At 36.0% G+C, this 23,412-nt stretch overlaps 1 pseudogene; it reads left to right on the top strand.

Annotated features, from left to right (window-relative positions):
• Positions 3,737-23,412, top strand: part of LOC100515560 — a 32,036-nt pseudogene continuing 12,360 nt past the window's right edge.

Raw genomic sequence — 23,412 nt, 5'->3', positions numbered from 1 at the left:
ATCAAAACTACAATGAGATATCACTTTACATCACTCAGAATGGCCACTTTACACCAGTCAGAATGGCCATTATCACTTTACATCAATCAGAATGGCCATTATGAAAAAGTCTCCTGTAAATGCTCAAGAGGGTATGGAGAAAAGGCAACCCTCCTACACTGTTGGTGGGAATGTAAATTGGTGCAACCACTATAGAATAGTCTATGGAGGTTCCTTAAAAAAACAAAAATAGGAGTTCCCATTGTGGCTCAGCAGTTAATGAATCTGATTAGCATCCATGAAGACACAGTTTCGATTCCTGGCCTTGCTCGGTGTGTGAGGATCTGGTATTGCCATGAGTGTGTTGTAGGTCACAGATGTGGCTTGGATCCTTCATGGTTGTGGCATAGGCCAGCAAACACAGGTCTGATTTGACCCCTAGCCTGGGAACTTCCATACGCTGCAAGTGCAGCTCTGAAAAAAAAAAAAAACTAAAAATAGAACTACTATATGACCTAGCAATCCCTCTCTTGGGATTTAATCATATATATATATGATATATATATACACACACACATACATATCCAGAGAGGGAGAGAGAACCATAATTTGAAAAGACACATGCATCCCAATGTTCATTGAAGCATTATTTACAATAACCAACACATGGAAGCAACCTAAATGTTCATCAACAGAAGAGTGGAAGATTGGATAAAGAACATGTGGTACATATATCTAATGGAGTATTATTTGGACATTAAAAATACAGAAATAATGCCATTTGCAGCAACATGAATGCACCTAGAAATTATCATACTATGTGAAATAAGCCAGACAGAGAAATACAAATATTATATGAGATCACTAGGATGTGGAATCTAATTAAAAATGATACAAAAGAACTTGCAAAACAGAAATAGGCTCAAAGATTTTGAAGCCAATTTTATGGTTACCAAAGGGGAAACGTGGGGGGGGGGTAAGTTAGGGGCTTGGGGTTATCATACACACACTATTATTAATATGTAAACTAGATAGATAACAAAAACCTACTGTATAGCATGAGGTAATTACTCAATACTGTGTAATAACCTATATGGGAAAATAATCTGAAAAGGGATGGATATATAAATATTGTATACCTGGTTTACTTTGTTTACCTGAAACTAACACAACTTTGTAAGTCAACTATTCTCCAATAAGTTTTTATTTAAAAAAAGAAAACAAATCACAACAAAGCTTATGGAAATGCACTTCAAAGAGGGATATTTACAATTCTACATTCTTAGACACTTCACCAATAGTGTCATTGATTTTTTAATTGTTTCATTTATTTTGCTCTGATATTTAATATTTCCTTCCTTAAGCTAACTTATTCTCCTTTTTCTAATTCTTCAGGTTTAGAGTTAGAACATTTGTTTGTGATTTTTTTTCTTACTATGGGTATTTACTACTATAAACTTCGCCTGTATTACTGCTTGCTGCATTTCTTATAATTCTTTATTATTGTTTCAAATTTTATTTTTTTATGATTTTTTATTTCCCTTTTTATTTCTTATTTGGCTCATTTGGCAGTACATCATTTAATTTACACTTGTTGAAATTTTCGGTTTTTCTCCTTCTTTTGATTTCCAGTTTCACACCACGGTGTTAACAAAAGATAATTTTTCAATTTTTTTAAGAAGAAAAAAATAGAATTTTATTTGGGCCAAACTGAGGGTAATAACTATGGAAGCAGACTCTCAGAGAGCTCCAAAAACTGTTCCACATGTTAGAAGGCAAAGGCATGGCGATACACATTTTTGAGGCAAAGGATCATACATCAGAATGACAAACTGATGTTTTACATAAAGTTCACCAGGGATGCATAGTCCAGATAAACACATACAAGGTGAACAGCAAGTCGCCATGACCTCTTACAATGCTGGAAAGGACACTATTCTTTAAGGAGTTGCATTGCTAGCATTAGAAGAAAGAAAAAAAATGACCTTTATGATTGAGCAGGCACACCCATCTTTGAGGAGTACTGATTAATGTGTAATGCAGATGCATGCTGCATGATAATAGCATACTTTTAGTCTTCTTAAATTTGCCAAGACTTGTTTTGTGACCAATCTCATGATCTATCCTGGAAAATATTCTATGTGTTCCTGAGAAGAATGTATAGTCTGTGTCTGTTGAATGAAATGTTTTGTATACATATCTTTGGCTCACTTGTTCTAAAGTGTAGTTCAGGTCCATTATTTTCTTATTGATTTTCTGCCTGGATAATTAATCTGTTGTTGAAAGTGGGAAATTGAAGTTTTTTTTAATTATTATCACATTTAGTTATTGTCACAGAGCAGCAGCAGCATGTTATTAGCAATGGTCTGTTAAAGCCCCATGTCAGGAACAGGGGGTAGTGTGCAGAGCAGCTGCACTGTGGCCCCAGTAGTGGTGAGTAGAAGCCCTGATATTAGACCCAGGGTGAGGCAGAACAGCAACACTTTGGGAGTAGCAATGATAGGGTAAACCTGCGACTTAGGATCCAGGGATAGGATGCAGGGCAGCAGCAGCTCAGCCTTGGTAATGGCCAGTCAAAGCCACAGCTAGGAATAAGGGATGAGGTTCAAAGCAGTGGCAGCTCAATTATGGTAGGTAACGCACTGACTTAGAACCTGGGGGCAGAGAGTAGAGAAGCAGCTCCAGTCTCATAGATGGCAAAGAACTATGGCAACCCAATCAGGGTACAGAGGTGAGGGGCCTCAAGGTCATGTATCACCACAGTGACAGCTGCATACAAAAAAGACACAGAAAGAGGGAATCAAGGCAGCTCTGTCAACTGGAATTTGTGTCGATGAAGATGGTGGAAGTCCTCAGTAACAGAGGTTGCAAATGTCTATGGTGGTGAGGCTTGCTAGGTTCTCATTGCTCTCCTTTCCCCATGGGGTGAAATTCCTTTGAGGGGCGCCCTTCTGATGCGAAGCTGCTCTGAACTACAGGACTTGATAATGCAGGTAAAATCTTTTCTAAGCATCTCTACGTGACAATTGTCAGTTTTTGACACTCCCAGTTTTCTGCTGCTTCTTCATTCTAGTCCAGAGCTTTCCCAAAGTAACTTTCATTGGTTTATACTTGTTTGTTTATTGTTTTTTGCTATTTTCTTTTTTTTCTTTGTCTTTTTTTTGGGGGGTGGGGGGACTCACCCACAGCATATGGAGGTTCCTGGGCCAGGGGTCAAATCAGAGCTACAGCCACTGGCCTAAGCCACAGCCACAGCAACAACTCAGGATCTGAGCAGAGTCTGAGAAATACATACCACAGCTCATGGAAATGCCACACCCTTAACCCACTGTCAAACCTGCATCCTCATGGATGGTAGTCAGATTCATTTCTGCTGAGGCATGATGGGAACTCCCCAATATTTTTGCTGTTTTTGTGGGAGATGTAGTGTTGGGACTTCCTAACCCTCCATCTTGCTGATATTACCTTATCTCTAATTTTGTGTCAAGGAGACTGTAGACAGAGCCTCTCCTTGTTTTTACACTAACCTTATCTCTTACATGGTATTGTTGACTTACCTGTGCAAGGTTATTGACTTAAATGGGTGATAGCATGGAAGAAACAATATTAAACTAACTGTATAACCACTTTGACCTCTCAGTTGCATTCCAATTTATTTACTTAAGGTTTAGGAGTTATATTTTAACTTATCAATTGATTTCTCCTTGGATATAAGCATGGGCAATAACAAAAGTACAGAGTAATTTTTTAAAAAGTACTACATATGAACAAGATGTCTCTGAAATGGCTCTCACTTCTGCTGCTACAGCTGACTTGCTACTTTAGCTCTGGCAGGTGTGGAAAGGTGCTGGTGTGGCCAGTGGAATATAGTCACTGAATTAATATGAAGATAATTCTGGAGGAACTTGTCACCACGGGTCATGAGGTGACTGTTCTCACATCTCTAGCTTCTGATTTTATTGATCCCAGCAAACCATCTGCTACTGAATTTGAGACTTCCTACATCTTTAACTAAGGAGGATTTCGAGAATGTCTTTAAGCGTTTTCTGGAGAAATGGACATATATGGCAAAAGATTCATTTGGGGCATATTTTTCAACAGTGAGAATTTTATTTGGAGAATTTTCTGATATTTTTATGCAGGTCTGTAAAGATATTGTTTCGAACAAGAAGCTTATGAGAAAACTACAAAAATCAAGGTTTGATGTTGTTTTTGCAAATGCCATTATATCCTGTGGTGAGCTGCTGGCTGAGATACCTAACATGTCAGAATTACATGATCACATGACATTCATGGAGAGGGTAAAAAATATAATATATGTACTTTATTTTGACTTTTGGTTCCAGACACTTAATAAGTGGAATCAGTTTTACAGTGAAGTAACTGGATAAGTCATATTTTTAGTTGGTAGCATGAAGTCCTAACTTTCCTAGTGCCGTGGAAGGTGAGTTTGTATAAATATTAGGTCATAGGAATTTGTTTATTTATAAGTGAAATGATGAAGTGAAAATATAAAATGAGCCATCAATCTTGTAAATATTATGGAAACATTAAATTATTAAGTTCAAACCATGTGGTGTATTACTAGTACAGAACACCCCATGAACCCATAAAACACAAATTGAAGCCCTTAGGACTTTCCAAGCAATTATATATCCAACTTATGAAACTTCACTTTTTTAACTTAAAAAAAGTCACTAGAAACCTCATGAAATGTCTTAATAAATGAGGACATAGATTGAGGACTCATATGTATTTGTAGCACAAGTATCTAAATAGCATTTAGAAACTGTTTCTACTTGTATAGCTCAGTGTCCATATTATTTTACATTATATTATATATATTATATATACATATATATATGTGTGTGTGTATATATATATACACACACACATATATATATGTTTGTTTTATCAAAGAACAGGCACTTTAAAAAATCTGTAGCCATATCATTCCAAGCTCCTCTTCAAAAAGTGCCTAATATATTCACATGGAAGAATCTTCATTTGATCTGACTTTTGCTGCTTTTTCTTTTCCCCAGGGAGACACACTACATTATTTGAGGCAATGGGGAAAGCTGACATATGGCTCATTCGAACTTACTGGGATTCTGAATTTCCTTGCCCACTGCTACCAAATTTTGAATTTGTTGGAGGCCTCCACCACAAACCTGACAAATCCCTGCCTAAGATAACCTGTTTCTGTTCATTGTGCTTTGTTTACTCTGCATTTTCAATAGAAATAACTCTGCCTTCTTTATTTAGAATGTTTGATCACAGCGAGTCACATGTGGGAAGCTGTATAAAATAATCTTCCAATTAGAACCTCATATATTTATCTCTATATCATAACAAGTATCTGAATTTCATTATCATTGTAAAATAAAATAGGAGACTTAGGAGACTTTGAGACTATGTCAGTTAAATTATGGACTTTATTAACAACACATAATAAAGATTCAGACACTCATTATAAGAATAATTATAAAGGAAATAGAACATTCCAGAAATAAGTGCTAACATGCAAAGGAATTGTTTGGTTACATTTCTACCACCTGATACTCTACCTGGAAAGACAGAATACAAGCATTATAAAAATAATGTGAACCTATGCACCTACAGTCAACTAACCTATGACAAAGAATGGAAGAATATACAGTAGATAAAAGACAACCCATTCAATAAGTGGTGCTGGGAAAGCTGGAAAGCTACATGCAAAAGAATGAAATTAGAACACTTCCTAACACCATACACAAAAGTAAACTCAAAATGGATTAAAGACCTAAATATAAGACCAGATACTATAAAACCCTTAGAGGAAAGCATAGGCCAAACACTCTCCACCATAAACCACAGCAAGATCTTGTCAGATCCACCTCCTAGAGTAATGACAATAAAAACAAAAATAAACAAATGGGACTTATTAAGCTTAAAAGTTTCTGTACAGCAAAGGAAACCCTAAACAAAATGAAAAGGCAACCCACAGAATGGGAGAAAATCTTTGCAAATGAAGTGACCGACAAGGGATTAATCTCCAAAACTTATAAACACCTTCTGCAGCTCAATACCAAAAAACAAACAACCCCATCCCAAAATGGGCAAAAGTTCTAAACAGACAATCCTCCAAAGAAGACATACAGATGGTCAAAAAACACATGAAAAGATGTTCAACCTCACTTATTATTAGAGAAAGGCAAATCAAAACTGCTATGAGGTACCACATTTACACTGGCCAGAATGGCCATCATCAAAAAGTCTGCAAACGATAAATTCTGGAAAGGGTGTGGAGAAAAGGGAACCCTATTACACTGTTGGTGGGATTGTAAATTGGTGCAACCACGTGGAAAACAGAAAGGAGATTCCTCAGAAAACTAAAAATGGAACTACCATTTGATCCAGAAATCCCACTGCTGGGTATGTAACCAGAGAAAACCACAACTCAAAAAGATGTTCGTGGCAGCACCATTTGCAATAGGCAAGACGTGGAAACAACCTAAATGTCCATCGACAGAGGAGTGAATAAAGAAAATGTGTACATATAAACAATAGAATATTACTCAGCCATTAAAAGAAAGAAATAATGGCATTTGCAGCAACATGGATAGACCTAGAAATTATCATGCTAAGTGAATTCAGTCAGACAGTGAGACACCAACATCATATGCTATCACTTACATGTGGAATCTAAAAAAAGGACACAAAGAACTTCTTTGCAGAACAGATACTGACTCACAGATTTTGAAAAACTTATGGTTTCCAAATGAGACATACTGGGGGGTGGAGGATGCACTGGGGTCTGGGATGGAAATGCTATAAAGTTTGGTTGTGATGATTGTTGTACAACTATAAATGTAATAAAATTCATTGAGTAATTAAACAAAAAGAATGTGAAAATTATTATAATAAGGAAAGACCACAATGCTGAGGAAACATCAGCAGGAATCATAGAAAGTATCTCTGAGGCGTTAATAATCAAGGTGAGATCTGAAGGAAGTGCAGGAATAATAGGAAAGGATAGGGCAAGAGTGGAGGAAGACACAAAAGAAAAGTGGGTAGAGTAGTAATGACAGTTTCCAAGAAATGCAAGTTTGATCTAAACAAGAAGGGGCTGAGTAGAGAGACAGATGATGCAGGAGAGGTGAGGTGGAGACAGAGGATTATAAGGAGTTTGAAACATTTACTAGGGACATATGGGAGAAAATTAAAGGGTTAAGAAAGAGAGATGCCATCACATTTTCATAAAAAAAAAAAATGCAGAATGCAGTCACTTGGTTGAACTGTAAAGAGCCAAGAGTGTAAAGGGACACCATTTGCCAGGCTGTCCTGCTAAATGATGGAAACCAGACCACAATATTCACAGAAATGTGGCCACACTAACTCACTATCATGGTACAAACTTCACATGGCCGTTGGGAAAAATTTGTTAGTACATATGAAACATCCAAAATGTCTCTGGCACATACTCGGTGATCCATAGGAAATATTAACTTGTGTCATTACTGTTATTTTGTTATTCTACGTACTATAAATAACTCAATACATGCTAACCACCTGGAACTACTCCCTAACTTATTCAAGCTGCTTTTCCAACATATTAGGATTATTTTCTAATATGTTGAAAGTAGAGTCCTAAAGAATAGATATCTCATGGAGTGGTTTAACAGTAAATTTTTTAAGTTTTTTTATTAGAAAAAAACTAAATTAATAAAAATAAGTTAAATTTAATAAAATTTAAATTAAATAAAATATATTTGATCTTAAATTTTTTAATGTTAAGAATTTTTTAAGGTTTTGGCAATGGGATGAATGAGTTGAAGTGTTCAATTGTTTTGCTGTTGTTGTCGTTGTTAGATTTGAGGTACTTTAACAGTGCTCTAGATAAAATGAAGACCCTCCTTCAGTAATATAAATGTATGCTCTAACAAATTTTGCAGGCAAATACATGTCCTTCCTTTCATACCAGCATTGAAATTATTTCTCATTTGGAATCCCAAGGTTTTATCTCTTACAGCATAAAGAGAGAACTTTGTTAGAACAAGTGTTTTCTGCCTACACTAACCTTATAGAAAACCTCAGTAAAGCTCCCTTAAGAAACGTAGGTCTCAATATCATAGCTGCCTGACAGAGTGACCTCAGAAAATGTATAATGCATATAGAAGAACCATAAATTGGTGTATGACATTGATTGATTTGCGTATGTTGAACCATCCTTGTAAACCTGGGATGAACCCTACCTGGTCATGGTGTATGATTTTTCTTGATATGTTGTTGGATTCGGTTGGCTAAGATTTTGTTGAGAATTTTTGCATCTATATTCATCAATGATATTGGGCAATAGTTTTCTTTTTTGGTGGTATCTCTGTCTGGTTTTGGAATTAGGGTGATGGTGGCATCATCAAATGTCTTTGGGAGTATTCCTTCTTCTTCAACCTTTTAAAAGAGTTTAAGGAGGATGGGCACAAGTTCCTCTTTATATGTTTGATAGAATTCACCTGTGAAGCCAACTGGTCCTGGATTTTTATTTCTAGGGAGTGTTTTTATGACATATTCAGTTTCATTTCTAGTGATGGGTCTGTTCAGTTGGTCTGTTTCTTCTTGATTCAGTTTTGGCAGGCTGTAAGAGTCCAGAAAATTGTCCATTTCTTCAAGATTGTCATATTTTTTTGGCATATAGTTGTTCATAGTATTCTCTTATTTTTTTTGTATTTCTGCAGTATCCGTTGTGATTTCTCCTTTTTCATTTCTAATTTTGGTTATTTGAGTTCTTTCTCTCCTCTTTTTAGTGAGTCTGGCCAGGGCTTTGTCAATTTTGTTTACCTTTTCAAAGGAGCAGCTCTTGGTTTTATTAATTTTCTCTATTGTCTTTCGAATCTCTGTTTTATTGATTTCTTCTTTGATATTTATAATTTCCTTCCTTCTGTTGACTTTGGGTCTTTTTTGTTCTTCTTTTTCTAATTCATTTAGGTGGAGGGTTAGGTTGTCAATTTGAGATCTTTCTTCTTTTTTTGAGGAAGGCCTGTATGGCTATGAATTTCCCTCTGAGCACTGCTTTCACAGCATCCCATAGATTTTTGAGAGGTTGTGCCTTCATTATCATTTGTCTTGAGGTCCTTTTTAATTTCCTTCTTGATTTCCTCATTGACCCACTGGTTTTTTAGTAGCATGTTGTTTAGTCTCCGTGTAGTAAGTTTTTTTTCATTTCTTTTCCCATGGTTGATTTCTAATTTCATGGTGTTGTGGTCAGAGAAGATGCTTGAGATAATTTCTATGCTCCTAAATTTATTGAGGTTAGCTTTGTGCCCCAATATGTGGTCGATTCTTGAGAATGTTCCATATGAACTTGAGAAGAATGTGTATTCTGCTTTTTTTGGATGTAGTGACCTGAAGATATCAATTAAGTCTAATTTTGTATTGTTTCCTTTAGGGTCTCTGTTGCTTTATTTGTTTTCTGTCTAGAGGATCTGTCCATTGGTGTGAGTGGGGTATTAAAGCCTCCTACTATGATTGTATTCCCATCAATTTCTCCCTTTATGTCTGTTAATATTTGTTGTATGTATCTGGATGCTCCTGTATTTGGGGTATATATGTTGACAATAGTAACATCATCTCCTTGGATGGATCCCTTAATCATTAAATAGTGTCCTTCTTTGTGTTTTTTTATGTCTTTTGTTTTAAAGTCAATTTTGTCTGATATGAGTATTGCAACTCCTGCTTTCCTGTCATGTCTATTGGCATAGACCACATTAACAAAAGAAAACTCAAAAATCATATGATCATCTCAATAGATGCAGAAAAAGCATTTGACAAAGTCCAACATCCATTCATGATCAAGACCCTCGCCAAAGTTGGTATAGAGGGAACATTCCTGAATATAATCAAAGCCATTTATGATAAACCTACAGCAAATAAAATACTCAATGGGGAAAAACTGAAAGACTTCTCACTCAAATCTGGAACAAGACAGGGATGCCCACTCTCACCACTGCTATTGAACATAGTGTTGGAAATCCTAGCCACAGCAATTAGAAAAACAAAAGAAATAAAAGGCATCCATATAGGAAGAGAAGAGATAAAACTGTCACTGTATGCAGACGACATGATACTATACATAGAAAACCCTAAGGACTCAATGCAAAAACTACTGGAATGGATTAATAAATTCAGCAAAGTAGCAGGATATAAGATTAACATTCAGAAGTCAGTTGCATTTCTGTATACCAGCAATGAAATATTAGAAAAGGAATTCAAAAATATGATACCTTTTAAAATTGTACCTCACAAAATCAAATACCTCGGAATACACCTGACCAAGGAGGTAAAGGACCTATATGCCAAGAACTATAAAACTTTAATCAAAGAAATCAAAGAAGATGTAAAGAAATGGAAAGAGATTCCATGTTCCTGGATTGTGAAAATCAATATTGTAAAAATGGCCATACTACCCAAAGCAATCTACACATTCAATGCAATCCCTATCAAATTACCCATGACATTTTTCACAGAACTAGAACAAACAATCCAAACATTTATATGGAACCACAAAAGACCCAGAATCGCCAAAGCAATCCTGAGAAACAAAAACCAAGCAGGAGGCATAACTCTCCCAGACTTCAAGAAATACTACAAAGCCACAGTCATCAAAACAGTGTGGTACTGGTATCAAAACAGACAGACAGACCAATGGAACAGAATAGAGAATCCGGAAATTAACCCTGACACCTATGGTCAATTACTCTTTGACAAGGGAGGCAAGAACATAAAATGGAAAAAGAAAGTCTATTCAGCAAACATTGCTGGGAAACCTGGACAGCTGTATGCAAAGCAATGAAACTAGAACACACCCTCACACCATGCACAAAAATAAACTCCAAATGGCTGAAAGACTTAAATATACGACAGGACACCATCAAACTCCTAGAAGAAAACATAGGCAAAAGACTCTCTGACATCAACATCATGAGTATTTTCTCAGGTCAGTCTCCCAAAGCAATAGAAATTAGAGCAAAAATAAACCCATGGGACCTCATCAAACTGAAAAGCTTTTGCACAGCAAAGGAAACCCAAAAGAAAACAAAAAGATAACTTTCAGAATGGGAGAAAATACTTTCACATGATGCAACAGACAAGGGCTTAATCTCTAGAATATATAAGCAACTTATACAACCCAACAGCAAAAAATCCAATCAACCAATGGAAAAATGGGCCAAAGACCTGAATAGACTCTTCTCCAAAGAAGATATACAGATGGCAAACAAACACATGAAAAAATGCTCAACATCGCTGATTATAAGAGAAATGCAAATCAAAACTACCATGAGATACCACCTCACACCAGTCAGAATGGCCATTCTTAATAAGTCCACAAAAGACAAGTGCTGGAGGGGGTGTGGAGAAAAGGGAACCCTCCTGCACTGTTGGTGGGAATGTAAACTGGTACAGCCACTATGGAGAACAGTTTGGAGATACCTTAGAAATCTATACATAGAGGAGTTCCCGTCATGGTGCAGTGGTTAACGAATCTGACTAGGAACCATGAGTTTTTGTGTTCGATCCCTGCCCTTGCTCAGTGGGTTAACGATCCGGCGTTACCATGAGCTGTGGTGTAGGTCGCAGACACAGCTTGGATCCTGCATTGCTATGGCTCTGGCATAGGCCTGGGGCTACAGCTCTGATTCGACCCCTAGCCTGGGAACCTCCATATGCTGCGGGAGCAGCCCAAAGAAATAGCAAAAAAATAAAAAATTAAAAAAAAAAAATAAAGAAAGAAAGAAATCTATACATAGAACTTCCATATGACCCTGCAATCCCACTCTTGGGCATCTATCCGGACAAAACTCTCCTTAAAAGAGACACATGCACCTGCATGTTCATTGCAGCACTATTCACAATAGCCAGGACATGGCAACAACCCAAATGTCCATCGACAGATGATTGGATTCGGAAGAGGTGGTATATATACACAATGGTATACTACTCAGCCATAAAAAAGGATGACATAATGCCATTTGCAGCAACATGGATGGAACTAGAGACTCTCATACTGAGTGAAATGAGCCAGAAAGACAAACACCATATGATATCACTTATAACTGGAATCTAATATCCAGCACAAATGAACATCTCCACAGAAAAGGAAATCATGGACTTGGAAAATAGACTTGTGGCTGCCTGATGGGAGAGGGAGGGAGTGGGAGGGATCAGGAGCTTGGGCTTATCAGACACAACTTAGAATAGATTTACAAGGAGATCCTACTGAGTAGCATTGAGAACTATGTCTCATATTGCAACAGAACAAAGGGTGGGGGGAAAGATGTATACGTGTAAGGATAACTTGATCCCCTTGCTGTACAGTGAGAAAAAAACAAATTATTAAAAAAAACATAAATTATGCACATATACTAAATACAAATTAATTTCTAACCCTTGAATCTGAAAACTGCATGTATTTTCAAATTATAAAGAATTATCTTCAGTTTATAAGTTGCTATTCCTTATGTAGGAAAGTTAGAATCTAGTCTCTTTTAAATTGCAATGAGCCATTATAAATTGATTTAAGAAAGAAATAGGAAGCAAACTATCTTTATTTTGTAATCTCTTAAGAGATCCTTTTCCTTTACTCCTTATTGGTGGAAAAAATGAAACATTTTTTCAAGGATAAAACATTATTTCTTTTGATTGCAAATTGTTTAGGTTAGATATGGTTACTTTCATAGTCCATAGACTGAGCTATGACAGTGAGAGTTCTGTGTTTTCTAACCTATCTTTGAAAGGTTTCCTCTTTCTCATTTCAAAAAATGACAATGTTAGTAGGAGGGTAGGTTAGGAAGGGAGGAAGAAGGACAAAGAGAAATACAAATAGTGGTATAATCATAGAAATGAGTAATATTTTCTGTTATTATTAAGTTGCATAAGTAAGATGTGATTTGAGGTGAATTATTATAAAGACTTCATCATATAAAGAAACTGTTTCTTCAAACTGCTAACTTTTCCATTAATTATTAGAGTCAGAAATTTTCTGTACTTTTTTAAAAATTGGTACTTTTGGCAAAATATGTCACAAATCCTAAAAATGCCTATAGGCTTTCACTTTGTAATACACTAATATGTAACTATTCAGAGAAAAATGATCAAGATAGGCAAACACGTATTTTGGGCAGTAATTCATAAAAGTCTACACTAGAAATAATAAAAATAACTAAAATTAAGCAATATAAATGTGCCTATCAAACCATTACAGAACCATTTTATCAAAGAATGCTTTAGTATACTAAATCTGCAATAATTTGAGAGGTAGCTTAAAAAAAAACGTAGTAAGATCACAATTTTCTTGTAGGATTAAAGAATATAAGCTGGAATTACATTTTTCACAATAGATGTCATAATGAATCTTTAACTATAGAAGTAGAATAGAGATTAGAATAAAAACACAAATTTTGGCATAACGTCCTTAAGGCTCATCCATGTTGTTGGAAATGGCAGGATTTCCTTCTTTCTCATGGATGAATAATATTCCATTCTGAGTGTGTGTGTTTGCGTATGTGTGTATATCCCACTCCCTCTCCCTCCTTCTCTTTCCCTCTCTCTCTGATTTTTCTTTATTGTAACACTTTTCACACAATTTTTATCTCACACCTTCAGTGCATTTATCTGTTGATGGGGACTTAGGCTGTTTCCCCTAATATGAATAACACTGCAATAAACATGGGAGAACATATATCTCTTTGATATCCTGTTTTTATTTCCTTTGAGAATATACCCAGAAGTAGAATCACTGGTCACATACTGACCTATTTTTAATTTTTTAGGACCCTTAATTTTGTTTTCGATAAGGGCTGAAGCAATGTACTATATCACTGAGAGTGCACAAGTTTCAAGATCTTCACTTTCTCACCAACATTTTTCTTGGTGGTAGATTTTCTAATAGGTGTGAGGGGATAACTCATTGTGGTTTTGATTTGCATTTCCATGATGGTAAGTGATGCTGGGCATCTTTTCATATGCTTGTTGATCATTTAGAAGTCATCTTTGGAAAATGTCTATTTTGTTCATTTGTCTATCCTTTAATAGAGGTTTTTTGTTGTTATGGTGTATGAGCTCTATGTATATTTTGGATATTAACCCCTCATTCAATATATTTTCCAAAATTTTTCTCCTACTCTGTAGGTTGCATTTTCACCTTATTCATTTTTCCTTTTGCTGTGGCCTTAATGTCATATCCAAAAAAATCATTTTCAAGACCAGTGTCAAGGAGTTTCTTCTGCATGTTTTCTTTTAGGAATGTTATGATACTGGTCTTTCATCCACTTTGAGTTAATTTTTGTGAGTAGTAGATAAAATATGGGTCTCATTTCTTTATTTTTTTCTTTTTTGCATATTTATCCAGTTTTCTTAGAAGTGAAAGAAGAGATTATTTTCTCCCACTAGGTGTACTTGTCTCTCTTGTAGAACAGTAGTCATTTATACACACTGGCATTTAATTCTGGATCCTGTATCCTGTTCCATTAGTTGATGGGTCTATCTTTAGACCAGTATCATATTGTTTTAAATAGCATAGGTTTGTAGTATAATTTGAAACTGGGATGCATTTGGCTTTGGGTAGTGTGGACATTTTAACATTATTAACCTGTTGATCCATGAACACAGGATCTCTTTCCATTTATTTGTGTTTTCTTCCATTTTCTTTTAACAAAGTCTTGTAGTTATCACTGTACAACTTTCACTTAATTTGTTGAATTTACTTCTACTTATTTTCTAGTCTTAGATGCTACTGTAAGTGGAATTTTTTTTCAGCTGTTTCATTATTAGTATACAGAAATCAAATTGATTCCTCTAGGTTGATTTTATATCATGTGACTTTACTGAATTTGATGATATTTCAGGATTTTGGTTGACTCTAATATTTTCAGTACAAAAAAATTATGTCATCTTCAAAAAAATTATAGTTTTGCATATTCCTTCCATCAGATTTTGATGCCTTTTCTTTGTCTTGCTTACTTGTTCTACCTAGGCCTTCCAGTTGTTTATTGAAATTAGTGTGAGAGTAAGCATCCTTGCCTTGTCCCTGAAAAAGCTTTCAAATTTTCACTGTTGGGTATAACATTATTTTTGAGTTTATCATATAGGATTTTTATTATGTTGAGGTATGTTCCCTCTATACCCAATATGTCGAGGGTTTTTATCATGAAAGCTTGTGGATATCTTATCAGATGCATTTTCTACATCTATTAAGATCAGACTATTTTATCTATCATTGTATTAATATGATGTGTTACAATTATTGATTTGGGTATAGTGAAGCTTCCTTGCATCCCATGTATAAATCCCATTTGATCATCATATATAATCCTTTTAATGTGTTCTTAATTTGGCTTGCTGATATTTTGTTGAGAATTTTTGCCTCTATGTTCTTCCTGGATATTGGCCTATAGTCGTCTTTTCTTGTAATTTCCTTATCTATTTTGTATCAGGGTAATGCTGGTCTTGCAGAATAAGTCTGCTAATGTTTCCTCCCCTCTCACCCTTTTATTTTTAAATATTTTTGAATGATTGGCATCAATTATTTTTTAAATGTTTTATAAAATTAAACAGTGAAGCTATCTGGCCCTGGACTTTTGTGTGTTGGAGGATTCTTGATTACTGATTCAGTATCTTTACTCTTTATGACTCACTGTCTATTTCTTCCTGATTCAGTGCTAGTAGGTTGTGTGTTTATAGGAAGTTATCCATTCTTCTCAGATATGCAATTCGTTCATTTTTGTTGTTGTTGTTGTTGTTGTTTTGTTTTTTTTTTGTTTTTTTTTTGACATTTTAGTTTCTGTTTTATTTGTTTTCATTGTTGATATCACAAGCTTTGAAAATATCATCAATGTCCGATGAGTTTGACCTTCACCATTGGTTCCTGGCAACTCACGGGAAAAGCAGACAGTACAGTGTGCCAGGGCTCAATACAAAGCAGGATTTTAATTTGTTTCTGGAACACAAATTGAAATGGACACCACAAGAGGTAGGAGTAGTTGTGATTATTGCTTAGTGAGTTTAACCACAAATATATTCTTTTTTTTTTTTTTATTTCAAAATATATGACTTTATTTTTATTTTTTATTATTTTTTTTAATTTTATTTTTTTATTTTCCCACTGTACAGCAAGGGGGCCAGGTTATCCCTACATGTATACATTACAATTACAGTTTTTCCCCCACCATTTCTTCTGTTGCAACATGAGTATCTAGACATAGTTCTCAATGCTATTCAGCGGGATCTCCTTGTAAATCTATTCTAGGTTGTGTCTGATAAGCCCAAGCTCCCGATCCCTCCCACTCCCTCCCCCTCCCATCAGGCAACCACAAGTCTCTTCTCCAAGTCCATGATTTTCTTTTCTGAGGAGATGTTCATTTGTGCTGGATATTAGATTCCAGTTATAAGTGATATCATATGGTATTTGTCTTTGTCTTTCTGGCTCATTTCACTCAGGATGAGATTCTCTAGTTCCATCCATGTTGCTGCAAATGGCATGATGTCATCCTTTTTTGTTTTGTTTTTAGTTTTAGTCTTTTTCTCTCTTTTTTTTAATTTATTTTTTATCCCTTTTACAAACACTTGTATGGAGGGCTGACTTTCAATAGATTGCAGTGAGAGAGCTACTCTGCTACCTATGAAACACTGACCCACAATGTTCCCCAAGAATGTGAGGTGTGGTGCAAGAGGGGAGGGAGCATCTGCATTTACAGCCACACCCCATGTCCCAGGACAAGAGCTCTCCACACTCTAATGGGGGTCCCAACTCATGGGAGTGACAGGGTGTTATATGTTGGCTGCAGGGTCAGCAGAGGACCAGCTATCCCAGGCCAACCAAGGCTCCCACGGTGCTGCTGTAGTGCTGCTGTATTGTTCTGCCTGGGCAGTATTCAGATATGTAATTCGTTAGAATATAATTCTTTATGGCAGTATCTTATGACCCTAAGTATCTATATAGTATCAATTGTAATGTCTTTTCTTTATATTGCCACACCTTTGGGAAATGGAAGTTCCCAGGCAAGAGGTAGAATCAGAGCTGGAGCTGCTGGCCTATGCCACAGAAAGGCCAGCTCTGAGCCATGTCTGTGACCTATATTACATCTCATGGCAATTCTGGGTCCTTAACCCACTGAGAAAGGCCAGGGATCAAACCCTCATCCTTATGGATACTAGTCAGATTCATTACCACTGAGCCACAATGGGAACTCCCTCTTTCATTTATAATTTTGTTTGATTTTTTTTTCTTGGTTAGTCTGGCTAAAGGTTGTCAGTTTTATCTTTTTTAAGAGACTGAGAAAGACAAATACTGTATGATATTACATATACATGGAATCTAAAAATATCAAGCCTGTAATAGCAGAGAGAAATATGGTAGTTACCAGGGACTATAGCGTGGGAACATAGGAGAGATGTTGTTTAAGGGTATAAACTTGCGTCTCGTAATAAATAACTCCTTGAGTCCCAAGGTATAGAAAAGTGAATGCAGACAACAATATTATATTATAAACATCATACTTGCTGAGGAACTAGATCTTCATTATTCCAATTACCAAAAAAAAGAAATGATAATTATATGACACGAAAAAAAATCATTTATTTTTTTATAACTTTTCGTATCTTTTCATATCATCTCATCATGAGCTGATATTATTTTCATAAAAAGTCATAGAATGAGAGTAACAAGTCTAAATCACCAATTACTTTGAAAAGAGAGGATGTATTACAAAGGACCAAATGGATGCATATTTTACAGCATAGATGAATCTTTGTGTAGCAGTGAATGGGACAAAATGTTGAAGATGAGTAACTTTAAATGCTATAACAAGTTACTGGAAATAAACGCTTTACCTAGGTGCACCATAAAAGTCACAAGTTCAGTAACCTTAATATTGAAACTGATATTATCAGGGTGAAATTATAGTTTTGAAGAATGCTCTATAAAATAAATAGTCTGCAATGTTAAAGTTTGATTTTTTTGTCTTTTTCTTTTTTCTGTGAAAAATACTTTTGAAAATAACTTTTATGACAATAATCAGGATTATAAAAGATACATTTTATGATGGAAAGTTGGGTCATTATTTTCCAGAGAGAAAGTAATAATGAATTTAAAATAGGAGAAATAAATATGAAGAGATGAGTATATGATTTTGATCAGATACCCAGGAAAATCTTGCTCCTCTACATTTTTTTGATGGAGTACACTGAGCAGTATGGAATTTCTCTAGTATAACAAGTAACAAAATGCTTTTTTTCTTAATATGGAAAGGATTAAGGGCTTTGAGACAAAATTACTCAGAATACATCTTCACCAGGAACTTAATTTGGTTGAAGTGACTACTCAAAAGGTGACCAGATCTCTGCTGCAGAAAGCCCTGGCGTACCTCTCCCACTGTGGGCATGGTGAGGTGATGATGAGGGTCCCTCAAGCCAGTCACACTGACAAAGTTTTAGGTAAGGATTACAGAGCTGTGAGAATGATAAAGTCATTCAAATCTTAAGTTATTCTTAGTGCTAACAGGGAAATAAAATACTAATGACTAAATTAAAATAATTCTCCAGAAACTTGGCTTGGAATTAACAAGCAATTCAATAGAACTATAATAATAAAGAACTAAAAGTAAGTTAAATACTGTTGTGTGGTTTTCTTTCAAGAATCTATGTTAGTAATTTATAAAATGCTGAAGAATCTAATATAGATTTGTTTGTTTGTTTGTTTGCTTTTTATCTTTTTAGGGCCACACCCACGGCATATGTAGATTCCCAGGATAGAGGTCATATTGGAGCTGTAGCTGCTGGCCTATGCCACAGCCACAGCAATGACAGATACAGGCCGCATCTGTGACCTACACCACAGCTCACAGCAAGGCCAGATCCTTAAACCACTGAGCAAGGCCAGCGATTGAACCTGTGTCCTCATGGATATGAGTCAGATTCATTTCCACTGAGCCACAATAGGGACTCCTAAGAATCTAATATTGTTGAGTAGTATCTCCTCTTCATTACTGTGTACTGGCTGTAGGTCCTTTCTTGCTTATTCACACATGCTTGTGCACAAATATACCTAATAGAAGAAGCTGAACTCTTATCACCCATATCTTTCCCAAAGACCTCAGGGATGTGTGGTATACTAAAAAAAACAGCCATTACTGAGAACAAGACGACATTTCCTAAAAAAACATTTAGTGTTTAATATTTACTAGAAAAACTGACCAAAAGTCAAAGATGTGAAGTCAGCCTATTCAAGAGACATGGGGAGCTGGGAGACAACTATGCAGTGTGTGGCAAGAATAATACACACTTCATAAATATAAAACCTGTTTGTACATGTGGTCCAGAAATTCCTCTTCTGACCACATAACCAAAAGAAGCACAAAAAAAACAGTTTGCACAGCATGTACCTAAAATCGCTGTTCATAAGAGCCAAGAGATTGAAGCAACTCAAATGTCCATCAACAGATAAAGCAATAAACAAAATGTCATAAATATGAACAATGAAATATTATTCACACTTTTAAAAAATTCTAACACATTTTCTGACAAGGATAAACCTTAAGCTGAGTGAAATAACGAGTTCAAAAAGAAAAACACTGTACAATTCAAATTGTATGAGGGATCCAGAATGGTCAAATTGTAGAAATAGAAGAGAATGGTGGTTTCAGGGGCTGAGGTAAGAGGAGGATGGAGTTTTCAATGGGCAAAGACTTCCAGGTTTTCAAGAAGAATAATTTCTGTAGATTGGTTGAACAACGTGAATATATTAATAATGTTGAGCTCTACACTAAGTTAAGGTTAAGGTAAATTTTATGTTATGTATATTTTATCACAATTTTTAATTTAATTTAATTTAATTTAATTTTAATTTTTTTAGGGCCACACCCATGGCATATGGAAGTTCCCAGGCTAGAGGTCAAATTAGAGCTACAGCTTCTGGCCTTTGCCACAGTCACTGTAATGCTAGATCCAAGCCATATATGGGACCTAAACCACTGCTCAAGGCAATGCCAGATCCTTAACCCACTGAGCCAGGCCAGGGATCATACCTGCATCCTCATGGATGCTAGTCAGATTCATTTCCGCTGAGCCACAATGGGAACTCCCTCCCATATTTTTTTTTAAAGCAGCCACGACTGTAATTAATCTGCCCTCGATCTGATTGTCTCTCTTTAAGTGTTTGTAGCAAACCTTTCAATAATGTTAGCTATGCTATTGCTCTTTTGTGATGGAGAAAATTCTTCTTTCACAGGAAATGGAAGAATTTGTCCAGAGCTCTGGAGAGCATGGTATTGTGGTGTTTTCTTTGGGGTCAATGATCAGTAACATGACAGAAGAAAGAGCCAATATGATTGAACCAGCCCTTGCCCAGATTCCACAAAAGGTGGATAAAGTAACTTAGTAGGGACAAGCACTTAATAAGACGGTTAAATTGTAAAAAAAAAAAAAAAAAAAAGGTCTGATTACAGATATATTCTGCAAGAAAGATAAAGTATTAACGATAGCTCTAACTTACCTCAGATATGTTTCAAATACATATATATAGATATATATATGGCAGGTGCTAAAATAGTACAGAGAGTGTTTCGATTGACACTTATTTTATTTTATTTTTTTTTATTATTTTCCCACTGTACAGCAAGGGGGTCAGGTCATCCTTACATGTATACATTGCAGTTACAGTTTTTTCCCCCACCCTTTCTTCTGTTGCGACATGAGTATCTAGACATAGTTCTCAATGCTATTCAGCAGGATCTCCTTATAAATCTATTCTAAGTTGTGTCTGATAAGCCCAAGCTCCCGTCCCTCCCACTCCCTCCCCCTCCCATTAGGCAACCACAAGTCTCTTCTCCAAGTCCATGATTTTCTTTTCTGAGGAGATGTTCATTTGTGCTGGGTATTAGATTCCAGTTATAAGTGATATCATATGGTATTTGTCTTTGTCTTTCTGGCTCATTTCACTCAGGATGAGATTCTCTAGTTCCATCCATGTTGCTGCAAATGGCATTATGTCATCCTTTTTTTATGGCTGAGTAGTATTCCATTGTGTATATATACCACATCTTCCAAATCCAATCATCTGTCGATGGACATTTGGATTGTTTCCATGTCCTGGCTAGTGTGAATAGGGCTGCAATGAACATGCGGGTGCATGTGTCTCTTTTAAGTAGAGCTTTGTCCGGATAGATGCCCAAGAGTGGGATTGCAGGGTCATATGGAAGTTCTATGTATAGATTTCTAAGGTATCTCCAAACTGTTCTCCATAGTGGCTGTACCAGTTTACATTCCCACCAGCAGTGCAGGAGGGTTCCCTTTTCTCCACAGCCCCTCCAGCACTTGTTATTTGTGGATTTATTAATAATGGCCATCCTGACTGGTGTGAGGTGGTATCTCATGGTAGTTTTGATTTGCATTTCTCTTATAATCAGCGATGTTGAGCATTTTTTCATGTGTTTGTTTGCCATCTGTATATCTTCTTTGGAGAAGAGTCTATTCAGGTCTTTGGCCCATTTTTCCATTGATTGATTGGCTTTTTTGCTGTTGAGTTGTATAAGTTGCTTGTATATTCTAGAGATTAAGCCCTTGTCAGTTGCATCATTTGAAACTATTTTCTCCCATTCTGTAAGTTGTCTTTTTGTTTTCGTTTGGGTTTCCTTTGCTGTGCAAAAGCTTTTCAGTTTGATGAGGTCCCATGGGTTTATTTTTGCTCTAATTTCTATTGCTTTGGGAGACTGCCCTGAGAAAATATTCATGATGTTGATGTCAGAGAGTCTTTTGCCTATGTTTTCTTCTAGGAGTTTGATGGTGTCCTGTCATATATTTAAGTCTTTCAGCCATTTGGAGTTTATTTTTGTGCATGGTGTGAGGGTGTGTTCTAGTTTCATTGCTTTGCATACAGCTGTCCAGGTTTCCCAGCAATGCTTGCTGAATAGACTTTCCTTTTCCCATTTGATGTTCCTGCCTCCCTTGTCAAAGATTAATTGACCATAGGTGTCAGGGTTTATTTCCGGATTCTCTATTCTGTTCCATTGGTCTGTCTGTCTGTTTTGATACCAGTACCACACTGTTTTGATGACTGTGGCTTTGTAGTATTTCTTGAAGTCTGGGAGAGTTATGCCTCCTGCTTGGTTTTTGTTTCTCAGGATTGCTTTGGCGATTCTGGGTCTTTTGTGGTTCCATATAAATGTTTGGATTGTTTGTTCTAGTTCTGTGAAAAATGTCATGGGTAATTTGATAGGGATTGCATTGAATCTGTAGATTGCTTTGGGTAGGATTGCCATTTTTACAATATTGATTTTTCCAATCCAGGAACATGGAATCTCTTTCCATTTCTTTACATCTTCTTTGATTTCTTTGATTAAAGTTTTATAGTTCTCGGCATATAGGTCCTTTACCTCTTTGGTCAGGTGTATTCCGAGGTATTTGATTTTGTGAGGTACAATTTTAAAAGGTATCATTTTTTTGTATTCCTTTTCTAATGTTTCATTGCTGGTATACAGAAATGCAACTGACTTCTGAATGTTAATCTTATATCCTGCCACTTTGCTGAATTTATTAATCAGTTCAAGGAGTTTGGGGGTTGAGTCCTTAGGGTTTTCTAGGTATAGTATCATATCATCTGCATACAGTGACAGTTTGATCTCTTCTCTTCCTATATGGATGCCTTTTATTTCTTTTGTTTGTCTAATTGCTGTGGCTAAGACTTCCAAAACTATGTTGAAGAGCAGTGGTGAGAGTGGGCATCCCTGTCTTGTTCCAGATTTGAGTGAGAAGGCTTTCAGTTTTTCCCCATTGAGGATTATATTTGCTGTGGGTTTATCATAAATGGCTTTGATTATATTCAGGAATGTTCCCTCTATACCCACTTTGGCGAGGGTCTTGATCATGAATGGATGTTGAACTTTGTCAAATGCTTTTTCTGCGTCTATTGAGATGATCATATGATTTTTGACCTTTTTTTTGTTAATGTGGTGTATGATGCTGATTGATTTGCGTATGTTGAACCATCCTTGTGAACCTGGGATGAACCCAACCTGGTCATGGTGTATAATTTTTTTGATATGTTGTTGGATTCGGTTGGCTAAGATTTTGTTGAGAATTTTTGCATCTATATTCATCAATGATATTGGCCAATAGTTTTCTTTTTTGGTGGTATCTCTGTCTGGTTTTGGAATGAGGGTGATGGTGGCCTCATAGAATGTCTTTGGGAGTATTCCTTCTTCTTCAGCCTTTTGAAAGAGTTTAAGGAGGATGGGCACCAATTCCTCTTTATATGTTTGATAAAATTCACCTGTGAAGCCATCTGGTCCTGGACTTTTATTTGTAGGGAGTGATTTTATGACCTCTTCAATTTCATTTCTAGTGATGGGTCTGTTCAGTTGGTCTGTTTCTGCTTGATTCAGTTTTGGCAAGCTGTAAGATTCTAGA

Source organism: Sus scrofa, chromosome 8 (genome assembly GCF_000003025.6).
Source record: "Sus scrofa isolate TJ Tabasco breed Duroc chromosome 8, Sscrofa11.1, whole genome shotgun sequence".
Taxonomy (NCBI): domain Eukaryota; kingdom Metazoa; phylum Chordata; class Mammalia; order Artiodactyla; family Suidae; genus Sus; species Sus scrofa.
The sequence above is the reverse complement of the archived record's forward strand: the minus strand, read 5'-3'. Positions and strand labels throughout refer to the sequence as shown.